We start from the raw sequence: 7,253 nt of genomic DNA, 5'->3' as shown, positions 1-7,253 counted from the left end.
ACCAGTGCATGAATTCATGCACCGGGCCTCTGGTATCACCGTAACATATCAAATCATTGTTCTCTTCATACGCCAGTCAATTTCCTGCCTTCCTGAGTTTGCTTCTTCTGCCTTAAAATGTCCTCCTCGATATCCACCTTGTACCCTCTTATTGAGTCCCACCTAAATTCCAATGCCTAGATCACACATCAACACCTTCAGGGTTTTTTCTACTTCCTCCAAAGCAGATTCTCTCCTGCACTCTGTACTTTGGAGATAGGGCTCATTAGCATATTCTTGCCCTAGCGTTTTATATGTATTCATCATTTTCCCAGAGCCTCCTCCTTTTCAATGAGTTCCTTGTGGGAAGTGCCATGTCTTCTGCATTTCTGTCTCCCCCACAGCACCCATACCAGGGCTATGTACATAGAAGGTGGTAAAAAGTGTAGATTGGGTTATAAACTGAAGTTTGTATGTCCATGAGGTTGACATACAAATATTTGGAAGCATTATGAGATAATAACTATTGTAGTCTGGGAGCCCACTTTGTCTTGCTGGACCTGTGTAACAGATAGCATTCTGGTTGCATTTTGAGACTCTTAACACTCCTATTTGTTTGCTCCATTTGAATGATCTCATTGGCCAACACAGTGGCCTTAGAGAATGGATAAAGACCACTATCTAAGCAGTGTGCCTCTGTCAGCAATGACTTCCATCCTTTCTTCCTGTCTCTGGCTTGTTGGACTATACATATGTCCTCCCCCACTTTGCCTTGTACCATTTAGGTTCACAATGAGATTTCAGACTTTCTGCCAGGATCTAACCTGTCATTTTCTAAGGAAGCCCCTTCTGGTGCCACATCCGGGCCTTGCCCAGGCCTCCAGAGTCCCTGACTCTTCCTATCAAGGAAGGAAATGTCAGTATTTATGATATTCTATGTACTATTAATGGAATTAATTAATTTTGGAATGATGATATTAGTATCTTAATATTTGTTCGTCTAAGTAAAAATAAATGAAGGTGATTTTCATACATGGACCTTATTATTTTTGTTTACTTTCACTAGTTAAGCGTATGCTGGGTAGCTTTTTACTCTTGAGCTCTTTTTAGACTATATGAAAAGCAGGCAAAATACAGCCTTCCACCAGGAGTGTTTTGCAGTGACAGTGAGGGTGAATGGTGCCTGGTGGGCAAAGCATGTGTTCATCTTTTTCCCCTTGTACTCTGACTTGCTAAGATCAGTATCTTTGTGGATTGGAACAGATTGGCTTCCGGAGATGAGTTCCTTTCTGCACCGCCCCAGCCCCCCCTCCACTATGCTTCTGGCATTTTATGATCTATAAAGGTTGTTGGGAAGTTGTGGGCCTGTTTAATTTTCCTGTTGCCATCTCAAAGGCTGGTTTTTAGCTAATGTTAATAGGCATTTACTACCTCGAGCACAATCACTCTATTTGGTTTTCTGCAAAATGAAGAATTATAGAGCAAATGGTGGCTGCTCAAGGCTTAAAGCCAAAATTATAGTTTACATGAGCAAATGCGAAGGGTTTTATAGCCCACATTTTTGTGCTTATCCACTCCTTGTTCCAGCTTAACTTTTCTATTTTTATTATATTTATGTCTCAGTTTTTAAAAACCTGTTTTGAATTATTTTGTTTGGTTATAGTATTTGAATTTTATAAGCAATCAAATATTTTCCGGTACAAGACAGGTTAAACATAAACAAATTTCAGAAAGCAAAGACATAGATTTTGACATTTGAGACCTATGTGCAAATTATTTTAAGAGGGAGTAAACATATGATAAAACTTTGATTAATCCTAATTTGGGAAAGAGACAATTGCGGTTAAGTGAACCATATGATTAAGTTAGAGCTAATTAGAAGATGGTTGTGGCTCAACTATTGTTCGGAATCTTCCTGACATTATCTAACTTTACTCTGGTAAGTGAAATGCACTGAACATAATTGATTTTTTCTTTGGTGACTAAAGCTTTCACAATGGCCCAGGGATATCTTTGTGAACATCAATTTGGATTTGAACATAATTGGAGACATGTAAGTTTTAAGGGGTGAGGCTGAATTTGTACTGACCCCAGGTCAGGCTGGAAATTGATTTAAAAAATTAAATCTCTTCTCTCAGTTTGGTATCAGTAACTCATTTCTTTTTCCTAATAGTGACTGAGAGCAAACAAAATCCCCCTAACTACTCCTCAGAAAGAAACACATATATTGAATGAAAGACTTGTTGTTGAGGTCACTCTGCCTGAATAATTTAATTAATTATTTTAATTGAGACCTTATTATTTACAGCTTTGGGGCTGTGGCTCTACAATGAGGGATGAGATCACTCCTTCCTAAAATGGAATGAGAAATTTGGAACGACTCTCTCACACTCAATTTGTCTTTCAAAATTCAGTAAAATATGGCTTGGGCATTTTAAAATTAAGCAAATCATGTATTTTTTAAAGTAGAAACAATACAGTAAATCTGTGCAAAAGAGAATAAAAAAGGAATCTTGTTTGCCAATGTACGGGATAATTGGAGCTGAGTGAGAATATTGGGCTGCTAATAAAGAATGAAATTTCACTGAATTACTGGGTGGAGGTATAAAAATCATGCTCCATCTATCTGGTGGCTGGGCATCTGGCATTCTCAATGATTCCCCACAAGCTACACTTTCAAAATAAAATAGAAACAGTCTTTCTGAATAGCCAGGAAATTCTGTAGGATGGATTAGAACCTGTCTCAGAATATACTTTGCATCATGTAGAACTTGATTTAACAAGTTTCCCTGGTGATCTCTAGTACTTCCTAGGTTTCAGAAGGCAGAGAATTAGGTGTAATGAGGGAGAGAGGGGGATGAAGAGGGAGAGAGGTCGTAGAGCTGAGATGATATGGATTGAGACAAATGTGTCTGCTACGTTGAGTGAGAGCTCATGAATGTGGGCATATGTGGGAGTGTGTGGTGTTGGGAAGTTTAACTGGGAAGTCAACATATTGAGCAATGGCAACCATGGTGACGGAGAAAAGAGCAGAATCTTCAATTATATAAGTACTAGAGGCCCGGTGCACGAAATTTGGGCAATGGGAGGGGGGTGTCCCTCAGCCCAGCCTGCACCCTCTCCAATCTGGGACCCCTCAGGAGATGTCTGACAGTTTAGGCCCGATCCCCGTGGATGTAAACCAGCAGTTAGACATCCCTGTCACAATCCAAGACTGCTGGCTCCCAACCGCTCACCTGCCTGCCTGCCTGGTTGCCTCTAACCGCTTCTGCCTGCCAGCCTGATCAACACCTAACTGCTCCCCTGCCGGTCTGATCGCCCCCAACTGCCCTCCCCTGCTGGCCTGGTCACCCCTAACTGCCCTCCCCTGCTGGCTCGATCGCCCACAACTGCCCTCCCTTGCCAGCCATCTTGTGGTGGCCATCTTGTGACGACATGGGCGCAGCCATCTTGTGCGAGGGTCAATTTGCATATTACCTCTTTATTATATAGGATAGTCACCCAGGGAAATTTCTTTACATACTTCATTGGCACTTGTTTTGTGATTTTTTTATGGGATGGTCAGTCAGGTATAGGTACAAGAGAAGACGGAGGGAAGGCTCAGGAAAACAAAGCTTTTTATGTGCACAGATTCCAGAGTAGGCGATATGGCACACGCAGGGCTACCTGGGAAAGACACCAGGGTCCAGGAGACAGATGACAGGAGGCTCACAGCCTATGCTAGAGTTTCTTAGGAGAGGCAAGGTGGGGCAGGAAAACATAGGGTTGGCTGGTTGAATAATTGTGGTGGACTTTGGGCTATGCGTGTGGTCTCTGGTTGTCTGGTACCGGTCCTGGGATGACTAAGGCAGGAATATTGCCTCCTGGGGTGTGTGGGCTCCATTGAGGAGGTATGGCTCTGGATCAGTCAGTCTGTCTATCAAAGGCATGCCCCCAGCTGGGCCTTTGCTTCCCCAAGAATCAGTTAGCCCGAGGAGGGGCATTCTCTCTTCCCAGCCAGAAAGGTTCTTTAAGATGTCAAAAACATCCTAATATACAAAAAATTAAAAATCATACACTATAGCATCGAAGGCCATCACTGAGATTCAAAATGTAATATACTGAAATAAAATCTGTAATGATAAATGAGATGTCAAGTAGAGGTTCAATGATCATACTCCTAGCTTCGGAGAAGTGCGATACATTTCAGACAGATCTCTTTCTAAAGTAGAGGTGCCTGTGTGTGTGCTTAAGTTTTATCACCTCAGGCATAACGCTTGTTTAGCTAAAATTTTATTTGTCCAATATAACATTCCTAAGGATTTATGCGTTTTCCAAGATAAATGGTACATATGTTGCAGTGTTATTATTTACTCCGACCTTTATCAAAAAGATAGGTAGACTACACTGGAGGTGAGGTGTCTGAAAAGAATGTTTACTACTATTTTAATGTTTAAGGAAGAAAAGATGCATGAAAATATGCCTTAACATTCTATAAATTCTATAGCCAACTACCTCAGAATATGCCTGCATTTGTAACAAATCATATCCAACCTTGCCAAAAAAAATTGTTTTCACAGCTTCTCTTCAAAAAGCATTACAATGTTTATGTTGTGTATAGACAGTAAAGCACTAAAAAAAAGCACTGATTGGTGCGTGACACAACTTAATCTTTTATTTTAAACATTTGTCCCCTTGGCTGGGTAGCTCGGTTAGTTAGAGCGTCATCCTGATACGCCAAGTTTGTGGTTTGATCCCCCGTCAGGGCAAAAACTCGATGTTTCTCTTGCTCCCTTCCTCTCTCTAAAAATAAATAAATAACTAAATAAACATTTGTCTTGATTTAAAAAATTGATGTTATCTCTAGAGAACGTTCCTTTTCACTCATTTCCAGGTGTGTCATTTGAAAGGCCTTCATGGGGTGAGGGTTAATAACAGACTTGAGCTGGGCCGGTGAATCATGGGTAGTCAGGGCTCTCTTTGTTCCTCAAACCCTCTGCCTTTGTTCAAGTTCTCTGTTCTGTCAGATAAACACTGTGTGCCCTACTTCTCTCTGTAAAAGCTCCTACTCTACCAAATCTGTTCGATATTTCTCTTTTACATAATGAACCATTGTTAATGGCAAAGGAAAAAAAGGGCTTTCCCTTTTTCTGCACCCATTGGAAAAATCCTTAGGTTTTTCAGCAGAGTCTGCTCATTTTAGGGTATGGTTTTGACACCTTACTTTTTTTTTTTTTTTTTTTAAAGACAAACATCATTTATATCACTAAGACTTGCTTTAGGTTTTCCTGTTAGCTAATTCAGATGAAAGGATATACATAACATTGTATAAGCCATATATGATAAATGAAAACCAAGAAAGCATTGCTGTGAAAGTGAAATCGAACTATATATCCACCGAAGTCCCCATGAAGATGACATCTCTGAAATATAAGGTATGATTAGGAAGTTATTCAACTCATTTAAAAAATATATAGTGTCAGAACCTACACCTCCAAAATGAACTTTATCACCTTCAGAATTGTGGCAGTAGGGTTAAAAGAATACTGGTTTTTAAGACCACATGCGTTAGGCCATTCTTCTGGCTTCTCAGCTTACACCCAAAGCACCATACCTGCTTGGGCCTTAGTTACCTCAATTATTAAATGGTGGTGATAATACCTACTTCTGAGGAGGATGCATCAACTGGCACTGATATTCAGCCAATGCTACCTCTCTATCCCTCTTTCATATAAGAAAGGAATACCTCAAAACATGAGAGCAGAAGAAGGAACAAGACAGAACGAGAGAGAGAATTTTGTGTCTGCAGAGGCTGTCTCCCATGCATTGCAATTTACCATATTTGAACACAAGGCACCTGCTGAAGCACATTCCTTTTGAATATCACATTTTACTCTTAAAGTGGATTCGAATTTTGGACACTTCCAGAAATACTCAAAGTCAATTCTTGTGAGTATAATGAATTATCAAATTTGGGTAAGTTTTCTGGTAACATCTCACTCGAATGTGTGTGTACACACACATACACACACACGCGAGCACACATGGGAACAAACAGTCCTTTTTATGTACTGTCTGACCATAAGGAGACAGATTTATGTGCCTTACAACTTATTTCTAAGGACACTTCCAGAAATGTTTTGAGTCTTATCAGCACTGTCGCCCTCCCGTGATGAGCAGGTCTAGTGGTCCAGGGTTCCGGGGTTCAGCCATACCACTGAGGGCAACGAATCGGCAGTAGTTTCTGGAGAGCAGTTTCTTCCTGGGTTAAATGGAGAGAATACCTCCTGGCTGACCTCAGAAGTTTAAATGCAGTCACAAGAGATAATAAATGAGTTATATATATATATAAAGTGCCACAAATGTTGTAGATGGTGAATTTGGAAGGACATTAGGAAAATGGAATACTATGCAGCTATACAAAAGTAGGATCTCTTACCCTTTGAGACAGCATGGAGGGACCTGGAGACTATTTATGCTAAGCGAAATAAGCCAGTCAGAGGAAGACAAGTATCACATGATCTTACTCATATGTGGAATCTAATAAACAAGATAAACTGATGAACAAAAAAGAACCAGAGACACTGAAGCATGGAACAGACTCACATATTTCAGAGTGAAGGGGAGGGGGGGAGGCAGGAAGAGATTAACCAGTGAATTTATATGCATAACCCATGGATGGACAATAGTGTAGGGAAGACCTGAGGAGGGGCCAATGGGGAGGGGAGGAGACATCTGGAATATTTTCAACAATAAAGATAAATTTTAAAAAATGAACTCTCCATTTTAAATGTAGAAAGGGAGACCCAGAAAAAACAAATCAAGAACACCAGGGGGCAAGTGGCAGGAATTTCCTAAGCTTTCTAAACTGATGAGGGGTGACTCAACTTTCCCATTCTCACAATTCCAGCTGGAAGAGGCCTATCGAGAGGCAGTGATTGCGAGTCTTTGGGTTCATACACAGACATTCTACGAAATTGCTGCCATTAAGTTCACTTATAAAAAATAGAATTGTCCTTAATTAAAAAAAAATAAGGCCATAATAATAGAATATTGCCATGTTGTTGTTTTTTTTACCTTCAGTGTCTCCATACAATACTTTCCTGTAGTTCTCAAAAAATATTTCCCCCTCCAGTTTTATTGAGATATAATTGGCAAACAAACAAACAAACAAAAAACACACTCACATAATTAATATATAAAATTTGGTAAGCTTGGACATACGTATAGTCTCATGTCACCACCACCACAATTAAGGTGATAAATATATCACCTTCAAAAGTTTTCCCGTGTCT

This window comes from Myotis daubentonii, chromosome 6 (assembly GCF_963259705.1).
Source record: "Myotis daubentonii chromosome 6, mMyoDau2.1, whole genome shotgun sequence".
NCBI classification, from domain to species: domain Eukaryota; kingdom Metazoa; phylum Chordata; class Mammalia; order Chiroptera; family Vespertilionidae; genus Myotis; species Myotis daubentonii.
The sequence above is the reverse complement of the archived record's forward strand: the minus strand, read 5'-3'. Positions refer to the sequence as shown.